This window comes from Oncorhynchus gorbuscha, linkage group LG26 (genome assembly GCF_021184085.1).
Source record: "Oncorhynchus gorbuscha isolate QuinsamMale2020 ecotype Even-year linkage group LG26, OgorEven_v1.0, whole genome shotgun sequence".
NCBI classification, from domain to species: Eukaryota; Metazoa; Chordata; class Actinopteri; order Salmoniformes; family Salmonidae; genus Oncorhynchus; species Oncorhynchus gorbuscha.
Window position 1 is genome coordinate 38,433,458 of NC_060198.1, and position 21,844 is coordinate 38,455,301.

The following is a 21,844-nucleotide window of genomic DNA, read 5'->3' on the forward strand; positions in this document are numbered from 1 at the left end:
ACCTAAAACACAAAGCCAAATCTATACTGGAGATGCTTACAAAGACATCATTGAATGTTCCTTAGTGGTCTAGTTACCGTTTTCATTTAAATTGTCTGCAAATCTTTGGCAAGACTTTCAAATGTCTTTCTAGCAACTTGACAGAGGTTGAATATTTTTTTAATAATAATGGGTAAATATTGTACAATCCACGTGTGCAAAGCTCTTAGAGACTCACCCAGAAAGACTCACAGCTGTAATTGCTGACAAAGACGTTTCTAACATGTCTTGTCTCAGGCAGTGAATACTTATCCAATCAAGATAGATATATTCATTTTGAATAAATGTAGTATTTCTCTTCCACTTTAACACTAAAGAGTATTTTGTGTCGATCATTGACCAGAAATGACAATGCAATACATTTAATTAAATACACATCAAAATGTGGAAAAAGTCAAGGGGTGTGAATACTTTCTGAAGTCATTGTATGTCATGAGAAATGGCAGCATCAAACGAGTTAATATGAATGATTTAAATGAATCAAAGCTCTAAACCCTGCAGTATGCTTTCCAGTGTCCAAATTTGTCAATTTATTAGACAAAAGACCCTTTCACCAGAACATATATTCGAGTTGCGTTCACTCACATATTTCCTATATTTCTCATACAGCTTCAATGCACTTGGCAGTAGTATGGTCTGTATGATCAATAAAAAGTCAAGAGCTAAAAGCAAACAGTGTGTACTAGTCAAGAGCCAAACATCTCTAATATACTGTTTGATCCAGCAAAGTACTCTTAGTGCAACACTTCAACCACGGCCCACTTCTCGGTCTCATTTAGCTGGTGATTATGGCTTTCAACGACATCAAGTAGAGAAAAATGACACATAGATACATCTAATCTTGGACAAGTTCAGGTGGCGAATCGCATCTCTGCATGTCTGGCAGACATATCAGTGTGGATGACGGATCACCACCTCAAGCTGAACCTCGGCAAGACGGAGCTGCTCTTCCTCCCGGGGAAGGACTGCCCGTTCCATGATCTCGCCATCACGGTTGACAACTCCATTGTGTCCTCCTCCCAGAGCGCCAAGAACCTTGGCGTGATCCTGGACAACACCCTGTCGTTCTCAACTAACATCAAGGCGGTGGCCCGTTCCTGTAGGTTCATGCTCTACAACATCCGCAGAGTACGACCCTGCCTCACACAGGAAGCGGCGCAGGTCCTAATCCAGGCACTTGTCATCTCCCGTCTGGATTACTGCAACTCGCTGTTGGCTGGGCTCCCTGCCTGTGCCATTAAACCCCTTCAACTCATCCAGAACGCCCGTCTGGTGTTCAACCTTCCCAAGTTCTCTCACGTCACCCCGCTCCTCCGTTCTCTCCACTGGCTTCCAGTTGAAGCTTGCATCCGCTACAAGACCATGGTGCTTGCCTACGGAGCTGTGAGGGGAACGGCACCTCAGTACCTCCAGGCTCTGATCAGGCCCTACACCCAAACAAGGGCACTGCGTTCATCCACCTCTGGCCTGCTCGCCTCCCTACCACTGAGGAAGTACAGCTCCCGCTCAGCCCAGTCAAAACTGTTCGCTGCCCTGGCCCCCCAATGGTGGAACAAACTCCCTCACGACGCCAGGACAGCGGAGTCAATCACCACCTTCCGGAGACACCTGAAACCCCACCTCTTTAAGGAATACCTAGGATAGGTTAAGTAATCCCTCTCACCCCACCCCCCCTAAGTTTTAGATGCACTATTGTTAAGTGACTGTCCCACTGGATGTCATAAGGTGAATGCACCAATTTGTAAGTCGCTCTGGATAAGAGCGTCTGCTAAATGACTTAAATGTAAATGTAAATGTAATGTTGATGACTGTGATCGACAATACCAGATCAACTCTACTGTTCAACATCCACAACAGGTACAGTATATCCTCCGCTCCATTTTCCTCTCACATTATTCCTTGTTAATAAAGACAGGTCTTTTTTCTCTCTCTCTGTCCTACAGAGCTGCATATCTCCCTGCCTTACCGACCTGGGTGAATTTGTGCTCCTAATCAGCTAGGCAGTCTTGTTTCTTCAGTAAGAGGCAGGCGACACGCTTCCCTTCCCCCTTAATTCCCTGCTCTCGGCAGACAGACAGACAGACAGACAGGCTCTTATTAACATGCACGCCCAGGTAAAGAGTTCCCTCCAACACAGCCCCCACTGCCCACCAGGTCTGCACACCATTATCCCCGCTATTCAATAGCTGGCTGTCTCAATGCACATCTGTCGAGCCGCCGCATCCCCGCACCTTAATTAGCTTTACAACTTCTCCCCACTTCTGGACGGAAATGAATGATAAAGCTGCCGTGGCGAGATAGAGAGGGATGGGAAGGAGGGAGAGGGAGGGTTAGAGAGAGGGAAAGATGGAGAGAGGGGGAGAGAAAGCGAGAGCGAGAGAGAGAGCGAGAGAGACGATAGCTGAATGCTGAGGTGGGAAACTAGGAAGACTGGAGTGGGAAGCCGAGCCAGCCTCCAGTCTCTCTCTACATTAATTCCCCTCAGGTCCAGGGCTCAGCCTCGGCACCAGGAAACCCTTTCCTGTCCCCTCACTGTAGTCTCTCCACCCCGAGGATACAGCCCTGTGTGTGCCTGCCTTGTCTTATCAGGCTCCCTCTCACATCGATCCCCCTTTTCAGTTCTCCTTCACAGAGGGCTTCAAAGCTAACTCTGACTCCTTTCTGAATGCCCTCCTCTCCTTCTCTCCCTGGGTAGAGGTGTTTCCAGAGGGAGTTTGTGGCATGGCTAATGTTGATCTGGCGTGACTCGGTGTCGCCTAATCGCCAAGCCTTTTGTTTGCTGCTGAAATTACTTAAAAGTAGGGAGAAAAGAAAAGCCACCCAATTAATACAACATTTCCCCCAGAAGTCAATGTGGGAGTGTGTTTAAATGCACGGAGTAATGCTAATTGTAATCCTGCATAGTATTTATGCTCTGTCCCTGTCATTACTACATCCTGTAATCCTCTGTCCCTTGTTTTCTGGAATGTGTTGATGAGCCTTATGCCAGTTGCCAAATATATTAAGCTCATCTCATATTCCTAAAGGCCCTAGCAACTATCTCATGCACAAACAATATGAAATTAACTGCCGTTACTATGGTGATGCGCATGGAACAATATTGTAATCAGCGTTGCTATCAACAATGGGAGTTTCAATCCAGAAGGGGCAAGGGTTGGGGAGAAAAAAATACGCTATTTTAGTACAACTGCTATTATACATACACATCCATTAAGGCAACCCGCTGTATATATAACCTTCTGCATGCTCCCTTCCTTCCAACTGCCTGCAGTATTAGATATACTCGTCTCCCGTGTGTTAAGATTCCTCACACTCCATCCATCCCTCCATCCATCCAGCAATTATGCCCCCCACCACCAAAAGCCATCAAAACAGTAATTTCACTTCTTCTCCGGCAAGCGTTCCCATTTCCTCCAGTGAAAGGCCTGAATCATCCCCTTATCTCCATGGCCATTACACAGTGTGTATGAGAGTGAAAACAATGGGCCTGTGTGATGAGATCATGGCACTTCATTTCTCTGGGGCAGATCTTCTAGAAACAAAAGGGATCCCTGGAGGATGAGAATGGTACCAAGTGCCTGTGGATTTTGCGGTCACTGAGTACAGGGCTGTAGGGTAAGTCATCCTCCGTAATAAGAGGAGCGAGGAGAGGAGGATAGAGAGAGGGTCCCACGGTTTAGGGTATCAGCAGAGGGGGTTTGGGGCTCCTAACCCACAGTCAGCCAGTGGAACTATCCAGTCCAGGCACATGAATCAAACCAGGACCTGTTCTCTTATTCCTACTCGTTGTTGGAAAGCCTGAGAAGAGCCGTGGCATCATAGCATTCTCTCTGTGTCTGGTGGAGGAAGACAACGTTGTGTGACAGGGTCTGTTGTTATCCTGGAGCATTGTGGGGCTGCCTGGGAGTGAGGGAAGGAGGGAATGCTGGGCTCAAGAGGAAGTGGCAGAGTGAAGTGACAGGCTCGGGGGAAGAGAGGCAGGCAAAGACAGCACACTAGTGAATAAAACAGCAGGCCTGGGACCTGACCTATCTTCTCTCTCACACTATCACTCTCAAACTTCTTGTCGCTCTGTTTTATTTCCTTCCTTGTTTCTCTATTGCTCTCATTTCATATTCAAAACATGGTTTTACAATTGTCCTAACTGTTTTCTCTATTAGCTGTTTTCTCACGCATATATCAGACACTATCTCTCTCCTGATGTGTCTCTTCCTCCATTTCACTCCATCGCAACCATTCTGTGTCTCTACCTCTCCCTCTGTCTCAAATACACACCACCCCTCTTCCTCTTTCTCATTGGAGAGGGGGGGGGGGGGGGGTTGGGTGGGGTGGAATGATCGTGTTAGGGGGTTCACAGAAGACTGACTGTTTATTATTGTCTTCGGCCCACTTAACTCTGACAGTAACAGAATGAGATGGGGAGAGAAGCGAGTGCCATTAATCACATTGTCGGGAGGGCCTGAGCCGAGAGGAGACACATCCATATCCTGTCGCATGTGCCTAGGAGAGGAACGGAAAGTGATTTTCAGACCAGCCGACTGGCCTCACAGCACAGCACCACTGGATAGCTACAGCCATTCACATTTGGCCCGCTCACCCTCTCAGATGAAAAGTGCAGGGAAGAGAGAAGTGGGCGGCTGTTCACACTCAATCTTCTTCAAATGCTCCGACACATCACACCTCCAGCCACCTCACATTACCAGCAAGACCAAACAAAGTCCACAGTCATTCAAATGACTAGCTTACTTTCTCGTGTTGAAAACATAGAGTGAATGAGACCTCATTGCCACATTATGCTTACAAAAATATATTAGCGAATATCCTTGTAGGTTGATGATAATAAGAGATAAATTGGATTAAAGCGGGGGTAGGCAGGCTATTTATTTATGAATTCTCAAACACATGGAGCAACAGCAACCAGGCCAGGCTCTCTCTGTCGCTGAGGAATGGAATTCAAAGGTACAGAAGCACACAAAACTATCCAAGAAAAGTACCATCTACGACTCTCCGATGCCACCCAAAGTCTGTCAGGCATCAATCCGTCTGAGTATGCCCACAATGGTGAGCTTCGTTACGACTCTGCCCCACTGATTGACAGATGGCTGCGGCTCTGAAGTCTCCTCTCGGCTCCAACGGAAGACAGCCGCACACCTTCCCCTGCTATCAGTGGCACCCAGATGTGGCACAGCAGCTGTCCCCCAGATTATTCTGCCGCGTCTCTGACCGCCATCTACATTGACAGGCGTCTAAATATTTAATCATGCCAGAAGGCGCTGCCGCACCACACACTTTAGTAGACAGAGAGGAGAGAGGGAGAAGGGAGAGGCAGAGAGAAAGAGCGAGGTGGAAGGTTGGGTCATGACAGGGCATATTTGATGTTTGAGGAATGGGGAAAGGGAAAGGGAAAGACAAGAGGGTGACAACACACCATCATTTTTTAGAACAAATGACAATGCCTGAAGAATGGGTGACAGCAGCCTGTGTTTTATAAATTCCCTGAGGACAGCCCAAGCGGAGACAAGACTATTCTGATTTCCTTCAATACCTTCAGGGAGATATTGAGACCACTTGAGTTTTCCATTAGTATCCGTGGTGCAAAGTGTGTTGACTGGAATGACGAATGACTTTGTGTGTGTGTTTTAGTGTCTGTGTGCACGTGTTTACTGGTGTGTGCCGTGGCTGACAGCTGATCAGGATCCACGTGATGTGCCTGAGGTACTCTCAGTAATTCAGCCTTTTTTAATGCCTTGGCTCATCCCCAAGCAACAGATTGCTGCTGTCGCTGGAGTTGCGCCTCACAGATGGAGCAGCATCACTTCCTCAGGAGCCTGACAGGATCAATCCAGGGGCTCATTCGCTCGCAGTCAATTAAGCCATGTTAGTTTTGACAGGAGCCACAGGCAAAATAACAGCCATCACTGTCACCAGAGAAAATATTGTGACCAAACAAAAAAATGGTCTTGTGTACTGAAGGGAGGATTGACTTTGCTGGAGAAAGAAGCTGTTTACTGTATCGTGTCACCGCTGCAATCCCATCAGATAAGACTGAGAGCACTGTCTGAATCTTCAACACATGGCAAAGGCTGCCATGTGTTGTCATAGATGAAGAGACTAGGAAATCATGAATAAGGACTAATGCTGAGCCTTCATCTATTTCCAAGCTGAATTCAGTCCATATGACACAGACACTATTTATAAAAATTCTTATTCTGCCCAGCTGCTTCCCACTATTTCTGCCATTTGAAGTTTGAGTGTGATATAGGTCAACCTATTTTGAAAGACAAAACAAGAATATGCTTAATCTTATTCTTAAAAAATTACTCACTGGAAATATGAACACTGGAATATTCATATTTTTCTAAACAATATGAGCGTGGGGCCTACCTACTTATGAACCTGCCTATATGCCTCCTGCTGTGGGAAAGGTGCAGCGTGGCTCTTTGAACTCACTGAAGGGAGAGTGAGTTGGACATGTAGGTAGGTAGCTGTGGGCGACGGATTGAAAACACTTGGCATCTGCTTGCGAGTCTCCACACACCCAAGGTGAGCTGAGCAGAGCAGCGGCAGGACGGCATGGTTCACACTTCTTCCCGGCTGAGCCTGGCTTTACCCTGGGCATCATTACAGACACTACACATCCTTCCTTTGAAGGGTTATCAAGGACCCTCATTAAAGATGTCCCTGGCTTTCTTAGTGATGGGGGCCCCCACAGGGTGTAATATACCCCTTTAATTAGTTTGCAAACTCATTAGTGTGCGCCGAGCAATTAGGCGTCCTTCCTTCAGAATGGTTTACAACAGAACAAAGGGATCCCAGGGGCCATCAAGGAAGGAGAGCATAAAGCCCAGACATCTCCTCTCACCACTACCACTACTGGAGGGGAGGTGTCATTAGGGAGCTTCCAGCAACATCACTAGCGCTCAGTCCCTTTTCCTTGTCCACTCAGTGGCCTGGTTCACTCTGCAGTGCTGGGAAACATCCGGCTCTATGCGTTTGATCTCTGTGTGCCAGTGTTTTAATGTATATGTTGGGTAGAGACATTTATCAAGACAGGCACTTTTATGACACCCACTCTAGACACACCTAAACCTTCCTGTCATCACAATCGCTATGAGTCAGGGCCTAAACCTTTCTGTCATCACAATCTCTATGAGTCAGGGTGTCGTTCCGTTCCTGCTCCCAGCTGTTCCTATTCCCCTAATCATCATTTAGTCTTCCCACACCTGTTCCCGATCCTTTCCCCTGATTAGAGTCCCTATTTATTCCTTTGTGTTCCGTTCCTGTCCGTCGGTTCCTTGTTTTGTATTCACCATGCTGTGATTGCGTTTCGCCCTGTCCTGTCGTGTTTTTGCCGTGATTGTGTATCACCCTGTCCTGTCGTGTTTTGCCTTCATCAGATGCTGCGTGTGAGCAGGTGTCTCAGTTGACTACGGCCTGCGCCTACCCGATCGACCTGCAGTCTGTGGCCGCTTCTCCAGTTGTTTCCCCTCTACAGACTAGAGGATTTCAGTTATTCGGTTTTTGGATTAATAAACTCTGTTTCTGTTAAGTCGCTTTTGGGTCCTCTTTCACCTGCATGACAGAAGGAACCGACCAAGGAATGGACCCAGCGACTTCAGACGCTCGTTACACTGCCGTCGAGATCCAAGGAGCCATGCTCGGCAGACACGAGCAGGAATTGTCTGCTGCTCGCCATGCCGTGGAGAACCTGGCCGCTCAGGTTTCCGACCTCTCTGGACAGTTCCAGAGTCTACGTCTCGTGCCACCTGTTACTTCCTGGCCTGCCGAGCCTCCAGAACCTAGGGTTAATAACCCACCTTGCTACTCCGGGCAGCCCACTGAGTGCCGCTCCTTTCTCACGCAGTGTGAGATTGTGTTCTCTCTCCAACCCAACACATACTCTAGAGAGAGCTCGGGTTGCTTACGTCATTTCACTCCTTACTGGCCGGGCTCGAGAATGGGGCACAGCTATCTGGGAGGCAAGGGCTGATTGCTCTAACAGATTCCAGAACTTTAAAGAGGAGATGATTCGGGTTTTTGACCGTTCAGTTTTTGGTGGGGAGGCTTCTAGGGCCCTGGCTTCCTTATGCCAAGGTGAACGGTCCATAACGGATTATTCCATTGAGTTTCGCACTCTTGCTGCCTCTAGTGAGTGGAACGAGCCGGCGCTGCTCGCTCGTTTTCTGGAGGGACTCCACGCAGTGGTTAAGGATGAGATTCTCTCCCGGGAGGTTCCTTCAGATGTGGACTCTTTGATTGCTCTCGCCATCCGCATAGAACGACGGGTAGATCTTCGTCACCGGGCTCGTGGAAGAGAGCTCGCATCAACGGTGTTTCCCTGCTCCGCATCGCAACCATCTCCTCCTCTGGCTTTGAGACTGAGCCCATGCAGCTGGGAGGGATTCGCATCTCGAATAAGGAGAGGGAACGGAGGATCACCAACCGCCTGTGCCTCTATTGCGGAGTTGCTGGACATTTTGTTAATTCATGTCCAGTAAGAGGCCAGAGCCCATCAGTAAGCGGAGGGCTACTGGTGAGCGCTACTACTCAGTCCTCTTCATCTAGATCTTGTACTACTATGTCGGTCCATCTACGCTGGACCGGTTCGGGTGCTACATGCAGTGCCTTGATTGACTCTGGGGCTGAGGGTTGTTTCATGGACGAAGCATGGGTTCGGAAACATAACATTCCTTTCAGACCGTTAGACAAGCCTACGCCCATGTTTGCCTTAGATGGTAGTCATCTTCCCAGTATCAAATTTGAGACACTACCTTTAACTCTCACAGTATCTGGTAACCACAGTGAGACTATTTCTTTTTTGATTTTCCGTTCACCGTTTACACCTGTTGTTTTGGGTCATCCCTGGCTAGTATGTCATAATCCTTCTATTAATTGGTCTAGTAATTCTATCCTATCCTGGAACGTTTCTTGTCATGTGAAGTGTTTAATGTCTGCCATCCCTCCCGTTTCTTCTCTCCCTACTTCTCAGGAGGAACCTGGCGATTTGACAGGAGTGCCGGAGGAATATCATGATCTGCGCACGGTCTTCAGTCGGTCCCGAGCCAACTCCCTTCCTCCTCACCGGTCGTATGATTGTAGTATTGATCTCCTTCCAGGGACCACGCCTCCTCGAGGTAGACTATACTCTCTGTCGGCTCCCGAACGTAAGGCTCTCGAGGATTATTTGTCTGTGTCTCTTGACGCCGGTACCATAGTGCCTTCTTCTTCTCCGGCCGGGGCGGGGTTCTTTTTGTTAAGAAGAAGGACGGTACTCTGCGCCCCTGCGTGGATATCGAGGCTGAATGACATAACGGTTAAGAATCGTTATCCGCTTCCCCTTATGTCATCAGCCTTCGAGATTCTGCAGGGAGCCAGGTGCTTTACTAAGTTGGACCTTCGTAACGCTTACCATCTCGTGCGCATCAGAGAGGGGGACGAGTGGAAAACGGCGTTTAACACTCCGTTAGGGCATTTTGAGTACCGGGTTCTGCCGTTCGGTCTCGCCAATGCGCCAGCTGTTTTTCAGGCATTAGTTAATGATGTTCTGAGAGACATGCTGAACATTTTTGTTTTTGTCTATCTTGACGATATCCTGATTTTTTCTCCGTCACTCGAGATTCATGTTCAGCACGTTCGACGTGTTCTACAGCGCCTTTTAGAGAATTGTCTCTACGTAAAGGCTGAGAAGTGCTCTTTTCATGTCTCCTCCGTTACTTTTCTCGGTTCCGTTATTTCCGCTGAAGGCATTCAGATGGATTCCGCTAAGGTCCAAGCTGTCAGTGATTGGCCCGTTCCAAGGTCACGTGTCGAGTTGCAGCGCTTTTTAGGTTTCGCTAATTTCTATCGGCGTTTCATTCGTAATTTCGGTCAAGTTGCTGCCCCTCTCACAGCTCTTACTTCTGTCAAGACGTGTTTTAAGTGGTCCGGTTCCGCCCAGGGAGCTTTTGATCTTCTAAAAGAACGTTTTACGTCCGCTCCTATCCTCGTTACTCCTGACGTCACTAGACAATTTATTGTCGAGGTTGACGCTTCAGAGGTAGGCGTGGGAGCCATTCTATCCCAGCGCTTCCAGTCTGACGATAAGGTTCATCCTTGCGCTTATTTTCTCATCGCCTGTCGCCATCTGAGCGCAACTATGATGTGGGTAACCGTGAACTGCTCGCCATCCGCTTAGCCCTAGGCGAATGGCGACAGTGGTTGGAGGGGGCGACCGTTCCTTTTGTCGTTTGGACAGACCATAAGAACCTTGAGTACATCCGTTCTGCCAAACGACTTAATGCCCGTCAAGCTCGTTGGGCGTTGTTTTTCGCTCGTTTCGAGTTTGTGATTTCTTACCGTCCGGGTAGCAAGAACACCAAGCCTGATGCCTTATCCCGTCTGTTTAGTTCTTCTGTGGCTTCTACTGATCTCGAGGGGATTCTTCCTTATGGGCGTGTTGTCGGGTTGACAGTCTGGGGAATTGAAAGACAGGTTAAGCAAGCACTCACGCACACTGCGTCGCCGCGCGCTGTCCTAGTAACCTCCTTTTCGTTCCTGTTTCCACTCGTCTGGCTGTTCTTCAGTGGGCTCACTCTGCCAAGTTAGCTGGTCATCCCGGTGTTCGAGGCACTCTTGCGTCTATTCGCCAGCGCTTTTGGTGGCCGACTCAGGAGCGTGACACGCGCCGTTTCGTGGCTGCGTGTTCAGACTGCGCGCAGAAGAAGTCTGGTAATTTTTTTCTGCTTCTGCTCCTGGTCTTGCTGGGTCTCAGTCTGTTCCCTGCCATCGCATCTCTCCTGTTCTTGTCCCTGCCCTTGCTGTGTCTCAGTCTGTCCCTAGTTCTCATTTTTTTTTTAGAGTAGTACCCTAGTTTCCCTTTTTATCGTTTTTCGTTACGGTCCTGAGGAGAGGAGTGGGGTTCTTTCTCGGGACGTGCTGGACCGTTTGATCTATGATTTCCTCCGTTGCTGCCAGTGTTCCTCCTCGAGAGCGCCAGGAGGCGCTCGGTGAGTGGGGGTACTGTCATGTTTGTCATTTATTATCATGTCTTGTCCCTGTGCTCCCCATGCTATTCGTTTCCCTCTGCTGGTCTTATTTGGTTCTTTCCCTCCTATCCCTCTCTCTCCCCCTCCCTCTCTCACTCTCTCGCTCTCTCTTCTCTCTGTCGTTCCGTTCCTGCTCCCAGCTGTTCCTATTCCCCTAATCATCATTTAGTCTTCCCACACCTGTTCCCGATCCTTTCCCCTGATTAGATTCCCTATTTATTCCTTTGTAATCTGTTCCTGTGCCGTCGGTTCCTTGTTTTGTATTCCATGCTGTAATTGCGTTTCGCCCTGTCCTGTCGTGTTTTTTGCCGTGATTGTGTATCACCCTGTCCTGTCGTGTTTTGTGCCTTCTTCAGACGCTGCGTGTGAGCAGGTGTCTCAGTTGACTACGGCCTGCGCCTACCCGAAGCGACCTGCAGTCTGTGGCCGCTTCTCCAGTTGTTTTCCCCTCTACTATCTAGAGGATTTCAGTTATTCGGTTTTGAGCATTAATAAACTCTGTTTCTGTTAAGTCGCGTTTGGGTCCTCCTTCACCTGCATGACACAATCTCTATGAGTCAGGGCCTAAACCTTCCTGTCATCACAATCTCTATGAGTCAGGGCCTAAACCTTCCTGTCATCACAATCTCTATGAGTCAGGGCCTAAACCTTCCTGTCATCACAATCTCTATGAGTCAGGGCCTAAACCTTCCTGTCATCACAATCTCTGTGAGTCAGGGCCTAAACCTTCCTGTCATCACAATCTCCGTGTCAGGGCCTAAACCTTCCTGTCATCACAATCTTTGTGAGTCAGGGCCTAAACCTACCTGTCATGACAATCTCTGAGTCAGGGCCTAAACCTTCCTGTCATCACAATCTCTGTGAGTCAGGGCCTAAACCTACCTGTCATCACAATCTCTGTGTCAGGGCCTAAACCTTCCTGTCATCACAATCTCTGAGTCAGGGCCTAAACCTTCCTGTCATCACAATCTCTATGAGTCAGGGCCTAAACCTTCCTGTCATCACAATCTCTGTGTCAGGGCCTAAACCTTCCTGTCATCACAATCTCTGAGTCAGGGCCTAAACCTTCCTGTCATCACAATCTCTATGAGTCAGGGCCTAAACCTTCCTGTCATCACAATGTCTATGAGTCAGGGCCTAAACCTTCCTGTCATCACAATCTCTGTGAGTCAGGGCCTAAACCTACCTGTCATCACAATCTCTGAGTCAGGGCCTAAACCTTCCTGTCATCACAATCTCTGTAAATCAGGGCCTAAACCTACCTGTCATCACAATCTCTGTGTCAGGGCCTAAACCTTCCTGTCATCACAATCTCTGAGTCAGGGCCTAAACCTTCCTGTCATCACAATCTCTGTAAGTCAGGGCCTAAACCTACCTGTCATCACAATCTCTGAGTCACGGCCTAAACCTTCCTGTCATCACAATCTCTATGAGTCAGGGCCTAAACCTTTCTGTCATCACAATATCTGTGTCAGGGCCTAAACCTTCCTGTCATCACAATCTATATGAGTCAGGGCCTAAACCTTCCTGTCATCACAATCTCTATGAGTCAGGGCCTAAACTTTCCTGTCATCACAATGTCTATGAGTCAGGGCCTAAACCTTCCTGTCATCACAAATCTCTGTGACTCAGTGCCTAAACCTTCCTGTTATCACAATCTCTGTGACTCAGTGCCTAAACCTTCCTGTCATCACAATCTCTGTGAGTCAGGACCTAAACCTTCTTGTCATCACAGTCTCTGTGAGTCAGGGTCTAAACCTGATTGCTTTCATTGTATGAACACACTCTTGAATGCCATAAATGCTGAGAAGAGATCATTGTGTATAGATGGATGTATTTATGTCCATCCATAGTCTTGATCCTTGTCTGGTGGTGACTCATAGGAACATGAGTCAAGTCCCTGTGCAGTACGGATTTCCAGAAATTCTGTTAGTATGAAATCTCAAGGGTTAACTTTGAGAAGAAGAGCCAATCCGCTGTCTTACAGCCGTGTGGCTGCCCGCAGAAGGGAGACATGTTTGCCGAAGTGTTCATGCTGAACAAAGTGATTGTATCATCTGGGCTTACTCTTCGTTTGTGTGCTGCCTCTTCTGAAACCCTTTCAAGCTTTGTCACCCACAACTCAGGAAAAGTTTGAAAAATGGAGGAAGGGAACCATGCAAAGTGGACACATTCTCCAGCCAGCCGTAAAATAGCTGAGGGACGGACCATTAGCCATTCACTGCTACCGACTGAGTTGCAGATCCCACATCTGCAAAAGCAGAAGGTCACTATAAACTTAACAAAAGAACCATGGCTTCGAAGGAGGGGACAAGTTAATACAAATACGTAAACAATAATGACAAATAAACAACAATATGTCCTGCGTTTAGAGCCATAAAACATTAAGAGGTTACAATAAATGAAAGAGATGACACAATACATAATCACCATATTTTTAGATTAACAAGTGCATGTCTGGATAACCCTCCTTATTCCAACAAGTCTCTGTGGTCTTGCCCTGTGATGACCTCACCAAAATGCCATCTCCACTGCTCTTTACCTTGAAGTTTGGCGAGCCATGGCCTAAGGAGTCTGATGGACTAGACATGTACCTTCACTTTTCCAAGGCACAAACCAGTCAATGTGTCATCCAGGGAAGAGGTTGAACCTTTAATTAAAGTGAAGAGCTGCTGTCATCAGGCCCCTGCTAAATGCCACATGATAAATAACCCCACCAGATGATCTCAGGGTGCTGCCTTGGGAGTTTCTTTCACTCAAAGAGATAAAAGGCCATACACACTACAGGATAACCATGTATCAACATGTTAAGGACTTTCAATTGTAGAAATACATTAAATGACCTGATTGCGAACCAGGCATGCCTGACAGACCCTGTTGTTTGGGGGAAGAATGTTGACAATGTCACGTAGACTGGTTATTAATGGAAACCAAGCTGAAAGAATGTGCCTGTGAGCGACATTATTAAGGATGGATGATGGGTTACAGAGTGATCACTCATGGAATGCAGTCAATATTTATTCTGCTAAATGCTAAATACATTTAAATGTGTATTGCTAATGGTTAAGAGACATTGTGGTGAAAATAAAATGCAGAGGTTTGGACACAAATTATTTGGCAAATTGGTTGATTGTGCAATTGTATTAATGAATGCATTGTTAGGTGAGATCACACTACTACTTAGCCCTGGGCTAAGGGAGATTTAACCTGGGGCTAAGCGAGTGTTAATATTGGTCTTTCCTAAATTAGTCATGGATGGAGATATGGATTTGAACTTGTAGTTTTACTTAATTCTCCGTACTGGCCAATGATTATAACAGGGATCCTGATCCAACCATAAATTCATACATTGTGCCCCTAAGCTGAGAGGGTGGAAGTTCAATTTGTAGCTAGATAAAGTAGGCTAATGTTAACTAGCTGGCTCATCGTTGCCCATGAAAGAAAGGCTAGCAGGCAAGCATTTTAGCGAGGTAGCCTACCTAGGTCAACAAAAAACTAAAAGCCTGTACAGTATGACAGAGTCATAGACCGTTTCGTCAACATGAAAGAGAGGATAGCATTGACATTTCCCTACAAGGTGAGTCAACATGTTATTTTCTACTTGCAAGCACACACACGAACACACACACACACACACACACGAACACACACACACACACACACACACACACACACACACACACACACACACACACACACACACACACACACACACACACACACACACACACACACACACACACACACACACACACACACACACACACACACACACACACACACACACGCACGCACGCACGCACGCACGCACACACACACACACACACACACACACACACACACACACACACACACACACACACACACACACACACACACACACACACACACACACACACACACACACACACAAACGCACGCACGCACGCACGCACGCACACACACACACACACACACACACACAGAAATCATGGCTCTAAAATAATAGTTGTTTAGTAGTCTGAAGGTGTCGGAAACATTAACTTCTTTGACCATGCTGTAGGTCATGTAACTGCTTTTTACATGCAATATTCTTTGTGGACTTCACAGGACAGATGTTGCTCTCCAGTTTTGTGATGAATCAAAAGTGAATTTATTCTGCAATTGTGTCTTCTTATTGTCTTCTTATTGTGTGGGCCTTAGCCCTATATATCATGGTGGCAAGGAATATGAACTAACGCATAGGTTGTAATATGGCCATGTTTTTCCTGGCTTGGCTTCCCCAGTGATTTTAACCACGCTCCGCTACGGAAGGTTGATGTCTCATTTGTGCACAGCATTCCCTGTACAGGGGTGAGGTCGAATTTCAAAAGTGAAACATTATTTCCGAGGTCAGACAGGCAGACAGCAAGGTTTATACAAACAAACAATCACTGTTGGAAATCAAACGCTAGGCTAGAAGCAACAGGATGTGATGATAAATATCTTATTATTTATAACATGGGTCACACGTCAGAAAATAATGTTGGTCGTATATTGTGTTTGTCCGTTAGCCCAGGGCTTTGGAATAAGTGTGAATCCTTAGCCCAGGGCTAAAGATTAGCCCAGGGTTATCAAATGCTGGTGTGAACACAGGCTAAGCTAGCCCAGGGCCAGTCTAGCCTGGGTCAAAGATAGCCCGGAGCTAAGAAAAGGCCTATTGTGTATTGTTCTCACACATACGCTATGTAATAATTATTAATGATGTCTTAATTGTCAGCCCAATCTAATTATAAATATACTTTAAGAAGACATTTTTCAAAAAACTGTATGAGATTTATATTGTAGAATTGGAAGGATAAGATATCATTTACATTCGAAGCAGATCTTCGCTTGTTGGCTGACACCAAGATATAATTGAACGCACATAAAACAGTATTTATTTTTCCCATGTCTGTGTTCCCCCTGTATTTTCAATTTAATTTAAATCTGGTTATCAGGAAGCTTCATCTTGACCCTTCAAATCTAAAAAAAAAAAAAAAAAGAAGATCACCCTGTCTCTTTTCTTCCCTTCTTCTCAGAAACCCTTGAATGTGCTGTCAATTCCACTGAATTCCTTTCTCAGCGTTCTCCACTTGATCCCCTCTAATCTTGCTTTTGTGCAGCTCACTCAACGGAAACAGCTCCTCTGTAACTGAGTGCTTATGCAGCTCCTCTGTCTTAATTCCCCTTGATCTCTAGGCTGTATTTGATACCGTTAATCTTTAGACACATTTTACTGTTGCTGATCTGACAATCTTTGGCACCTCTTGTTTCTCAAATTATTCTCTAACCTTGTTGATACTTTTCATAAGGTCAACTGAGAAAAGTCCAGCCCAGCGTTCACAACAATGAGGTTCCCCAGGGCTCAGTGTTGGGTCTATTCCAATTCCATCTCCCTTCCCATGGTCTTGACCCATACATTATTTCTTGCTAGTTATCTTTCATTTACATCATTCTCATGAAGTCTGCTTTACACTGTCGTTGTCTTTATCCTGATGTCTTTTTGTCCTTCTGTTATTAAACCACATGCAGGTACTAAAATAGTTAATTTACTTTTGAAATCAGCTTATTCAATTTATTTTTATAGTATCCACAGAAGCAATTTTTATTGCCCTTGACCCATACTCAATCAATATCATCTTAAATAGTTGTTTTTGTGAATTAATGCTCTTACAACCATTTCATTTAAACCATGATCTGTTTGTCCCAGTGTTCATATTTCATTGTCAGAGATCCTCGTTCATCTTACCTCCTCCCCTACTGTTCCCCAGCCATATGATAACGTATGTACCACTCATTCCCTAATTACTTTTCATTGTGGCCTTAGGATGCCTCTCTTTTGACAATATCTTAATCGGCTGATATAAAATTGTTAATATTCATTCCTCATTAATGTACTTAATTTACCTCACCATCTAATCTTCCTAATAATGAATTTCCCCCCATATCAATTAGGCCTCCCTATTTCATGTGGACACAGTATTTGGGTTTATTTAATGCATGTCGAAAGGAATGGTTATGTCACATCATTTGCAGAGTGCTAGGTGGCCAGAGCTTTGGTCACAACCAGGAGCGTTCATTTTGCTTACTCTACTCCTCAGCGTCCACTAGCGATCACATTTCCCACAAACACACCATATGTGGCATCTCAGTTAATTATCCAAAAGAAATTGTCCGAGGACATGGAATAACAGCAGGTGACCATCTCCAGCCCAGAGCAAAACCAACACTAACTGGTCAAGCTCAGCTGCCCTCTCTCCTCAACTAATGGTGGTGCCCGGAATGTGTTCATTCACGCTGCTTGGCCTTCATTACAGATCAGGGAAGGTGCAATTAGTAGGAGCTCCCCACCAGCTTATAATTACCTTAAGACATCCACTTAAATAGAGAACATTATAAATCAGCTCCTGTTGCCTATCAGGCTCTATGCAACATTATGCCAACAGATGTCAGATGCAGCCATGGACAGGCCCCTTGGTGGCAGTGACAGCCAACAGCTACTGTTAGCTTCTCTAATGAATAGAATTGGGCTTCGGCTTTGTATTTTTGAGGGGTTCATTTGAGGTTCAGAGCCATATTTCTTGTGAATTATAAAAAAAGAAGGACAGCGAGGGGAGGCGAACAAAAGACCAATTAACAGTTGGATACAATGCAACAGATAACAGTTTGTTTGATGTTTCTCCCAACTTTGTGACATTTGTGCCAAATTAAACATTTCATCTTCCATTTATACAGAAACATGATCCAGCGATGGGGTCTCTCTCCCCTTAGCCTCACATTGGGGTGAGGTGCCTGTTAAGGGTTTTGTGACATCCGCATTCACTTGCATCAAAGCCCCACAGTTGCATCAAAGAAGTTATAATGACAGACAAAAACATTATTCACAGAAGGAGCATTGTTTGGTCACCCACTGTTTCTCCATTACATAAAAGTATGTCAGGCTTCGAGGGAGAAAAATATCACACAATACAAACATAACCACACAGACAAATCCTGCTGAAAATTCTCTCATAAACAAAGCACCCATTTGGCATGATTTAGAGGGGCTTGGAAAAGCTGTTATTTGACAATAGCCATTCCAAACGAACAGAGACTATCTTTTGAAACTGAACTTTCCGTCGTCCCAATTCTTTGAGCTTGCTGCATTTAAAAAAGAAAATCACCTCAAAGGTTTTCTGTCATTTCACATGTGAAAAATAATTAAATGTCCATTAAATTTTTTATCACTGTAGGTGTCTCTGAAAACAAAAACACAAACATTAATTCAGAGAGCTGTGGGAAGACATATGAAAGGTTCCAGCTTCAAAGCCTGACCTTCATCCACCTGAAGTCATGAGAGACTGCAAGAAAAACAAAGCTGAATGAATGAATGCCAAATATCCCCATTAAAGACCACTGACAAAGGAATGATATTCTATAGGAGATGGCTGTTTCTTCATATGGAACTGCATTTCGAAATGCATCTACCAATTTGCAGCCTCTGGAAAAAAGATCACCTCTAACCTAATCTTGTTCCTATACCAGGAAGTACATTGTTGCGTATGGCAATGAATAGGACATAACAGGATGCAGACTGGTGCTGTGGCGAGAAAAATAAAGCAACGCTTCTTCAATGTATCTTGAATAGGTCTCGCTGGTTTAGTAATAAAGATCACTTGTATTGAGTAAAAAAACATAAGGTATGCCATGCTTAATGTTGTATAACAAATGTGCAAATCCATGTCTTAAAAAACTGTTTAAGCTTTTGAAGATAAAGTTAACATGGAAAACAACATTTCATATCAAGCACACAATAAGCCTCTTTGGTCACACTTTACATTACAAAGGCCTTATACCAGAAGTAACAAGCTGGGAATGTTGTATCATCTGGCCGATCTGCTGTTTCTCAGCTCTAAGCCTCAAGCCCACAAAACAACTGTCCTCTGGTCTGGTGTAGGCTTTCAGTGGCCTTGAAACGTGTGTGTGTGTGTGTGTGTGTGTGTGTGTGTGTGTGTGTGTGTGTGTGTGTGTGTGTGTGTGCGTGCGTGCGTGCGTGCGTGCGTGTGTGTGTGTGCTTCCCTTGGCCACTTTACATTATGAGGTCAATGAAAGGTAAGGGCTTCACCCTCTCTCAGCGTAGCAATCAGACAAAAAGCAGGTGTTGTGTCTAACATAACCCGGGGTGGGCAACGCTATCTATTCCAGAGATATCCATCGGCCCTTTGTCTATAGAGGACCTTTAATAGTGGCACTAATCCACTTAGCTACCATACAAATTGTATTTCTGTGATGATTTGAGGCTGACATCAGCAAGTTCAGTGTCCAGAGCTATCGGATGGCACTGACTAGATGTATGCCGACAGTACATGACCTATTTAATGGTTAAGAAATTATAGATCAGATTATGGCTTTCTACTGGAGTGAACGACCTCTGCTCTCATCCTTAAGCTTCATTGTTTGCACCTGATATGAAACTTCATATTTGAATGCGATTATCTTGCTTGGTATGTATGAAACAAGAGATGATTTATGAAGTGAGTTCATGTGGCTCTAGTCAAGCTTCACTTGCCGACCATATCAACATCATTTGTCATTTCTTTGTTACATCTCGCTCAATATCTCTTAGGAAATTAGATTTGTTTTTTCCCCGCTCTCCTCTAAAACTTTTGTGAGAAATTATAAGTTTCTACGGTTGACGAGACAAAACAGGACAAATAAATCAATACAAAGCAAATGAAAGCAAATTGAATCTATTAAAGCAAAATTACTGGGAGAAAAATCACCCAAACGCAACACAACCCAGAGAGTCATGGCCATGGGCACAATTAATGACAGAGGTAGTAAAAAGGTGTTGGATCATTAAGCTTGCAGGGGCCTGTGTGCATGCAGACAAGATCCCTACGCCAGACCAGCACAAACAAGCCCCCCATCTTAATGGCCCATTGAAGTATTGCTGCCCTGCATATCAGTGAAGCAGGCTGCCTGCAAAGGCCTAGCCATCTACAATACCTCAGCTATCACTATAATCACTGGGGATGTGTTTGATTTTCACACAAAAAAAGTGAGATTCAGGGAGCGACCCTGCGGCTCCACCTCCGTCTCCTTCCTTACCTGAGGAATACCAAGCAGCGGGGTGCCAATGGAGGACCTTGAGATCAGCGTGAGCTCGCAAGGGGGGCTCTCCCGGGCAGCCATGAGTAATTAGCTCTAATTAGTAGCAGTGATTAACTGCGCTGGGGAACGTGGGGGCCGTAGGGGAGCAGATTGATAGAGCTGGCCCTCCTAACCCATAGAGGCTCCACTGCATCTTAAGCAGAAGGGACCCTGCCTGTGGCCGCCAGCCAGCCAGATAGCATGTTCACCTAGCATAAACAAATTAAAATCCAAATCCAACTTTATTGGTCGCGTACACAGATTTGCTGGTGTTATAACAGCTAAATGCTTTGTTTCTAGCTCCAACAGCGCAGTAGAACGTTGAGCAAATACAATACAAATACACAAACAATCAAGAAACAAACAAACAAACAAACAAGAAATGACAATCCAGAGTAGATCTATTTCAGTGAGCATGTGTCAGAATCCACAACATAAATACGTGGTTTGCAATGTTTCCTTTGTTGGGGCACTCAGCAAATTTTAGGTCATGTGACGGGAAACTTGAACGTTGTGAGAGTTTTGTGCAGCTTCTGGCCCTAGTTTACAGTGAACACTGAGGCTGTGCCCTTACAGTTTTAGACTGTAGCCAATAGGCTATTGTGGCTATTTGAGCATACTGTAGGCCTACCAACAAAACCAATGGAGCAAATCCCATAACATGTTCACATTTCCATGATACAGCCTAAAGTAGCCTATATGTGGTGTTCAATGCAGACCTACATTGCATGAGACTTTTAAGACTTTTTACATTATGAAGAGCTTGACATGAATGAATAATGTTTTACTTGGTCTGTAACACCATGGGCCAAAAAGGTGACTGTAAATTCCATTGTATTGTGTTGTATAATGCAAGAAACCACTTTAATAATAAAATGTATTATTATCACCATACAGAGAATTCGACGATGTAGGCTACCCCTCTGCCTTCTTGGCTAATTTACATATTCAAACTTGTCTAAAAATACAACTCTGCTCCTTTAATGAAAACATAAGCTTTTTACTGATTTCAAAGAAATGTAGCCTACACGTTTTGTGTGTATGAGGCAATAACGTCCCATTGCTGACCTATACGTATCTAGAACTGGGCTAATAACTCACTAACTAGCAAAGAATATCAACACGTGCACACGCATGGCTCTGCTGATCTAAACTGATCTGAAAAGCACATTCACTCAGGGGTGATTGAAACGCTCATGAGCTACCTCAGCCAATAGAATTCTACTCCGTTGCGTTCTGGTTCTGCCTACAACAAAATCACAGATTCAATCTTGCAAAGTTAGATTTGTTTTGGTTTGTTGCATTGAAAAGGGGCTGATATAATGTTGATTAGGTCAAATAAAAACATTGATCTATATAGTGCAAACTAATGGCGCAAACTCAGTGATGTTCAATCTCTTGCGTCTCTGCACGACCTGGCATTTCTTCTGCCGTGGCAGTCCTGGAGGAGGTTCTTCTGCACACGTGTGCGCAGTTTAGAGGGAACATTAGTGCTGTGTAGACAGTGTATCATTTGGAAGGAAAATGGAATGTACAGTACAAGGTATATTGGGATGAACTATGTCCAGAATACAGTACATACTGTACGTAAATAACAGGATATAAAGAGAATATGAGGTGACCAGCATACAATGAATCTAAAGTGCCTT

General features: G+C 45.4%; 1 protein-coding gene across 3 annotated transcripts in view; it reads right to left on the reverse strand.

The window, feature by feature from the left end:
- The window catches only part of LOC124015975 (RNA binding protein fox-1 homolog 3-like), a 459,039-nt gene that overhangs the window by 386,984 nt on the left and 50,211 nt on the right, over positions 1–21,844 (reverse strand). The gene's annotated exons all lie outside the window — the stretch shown is intronic.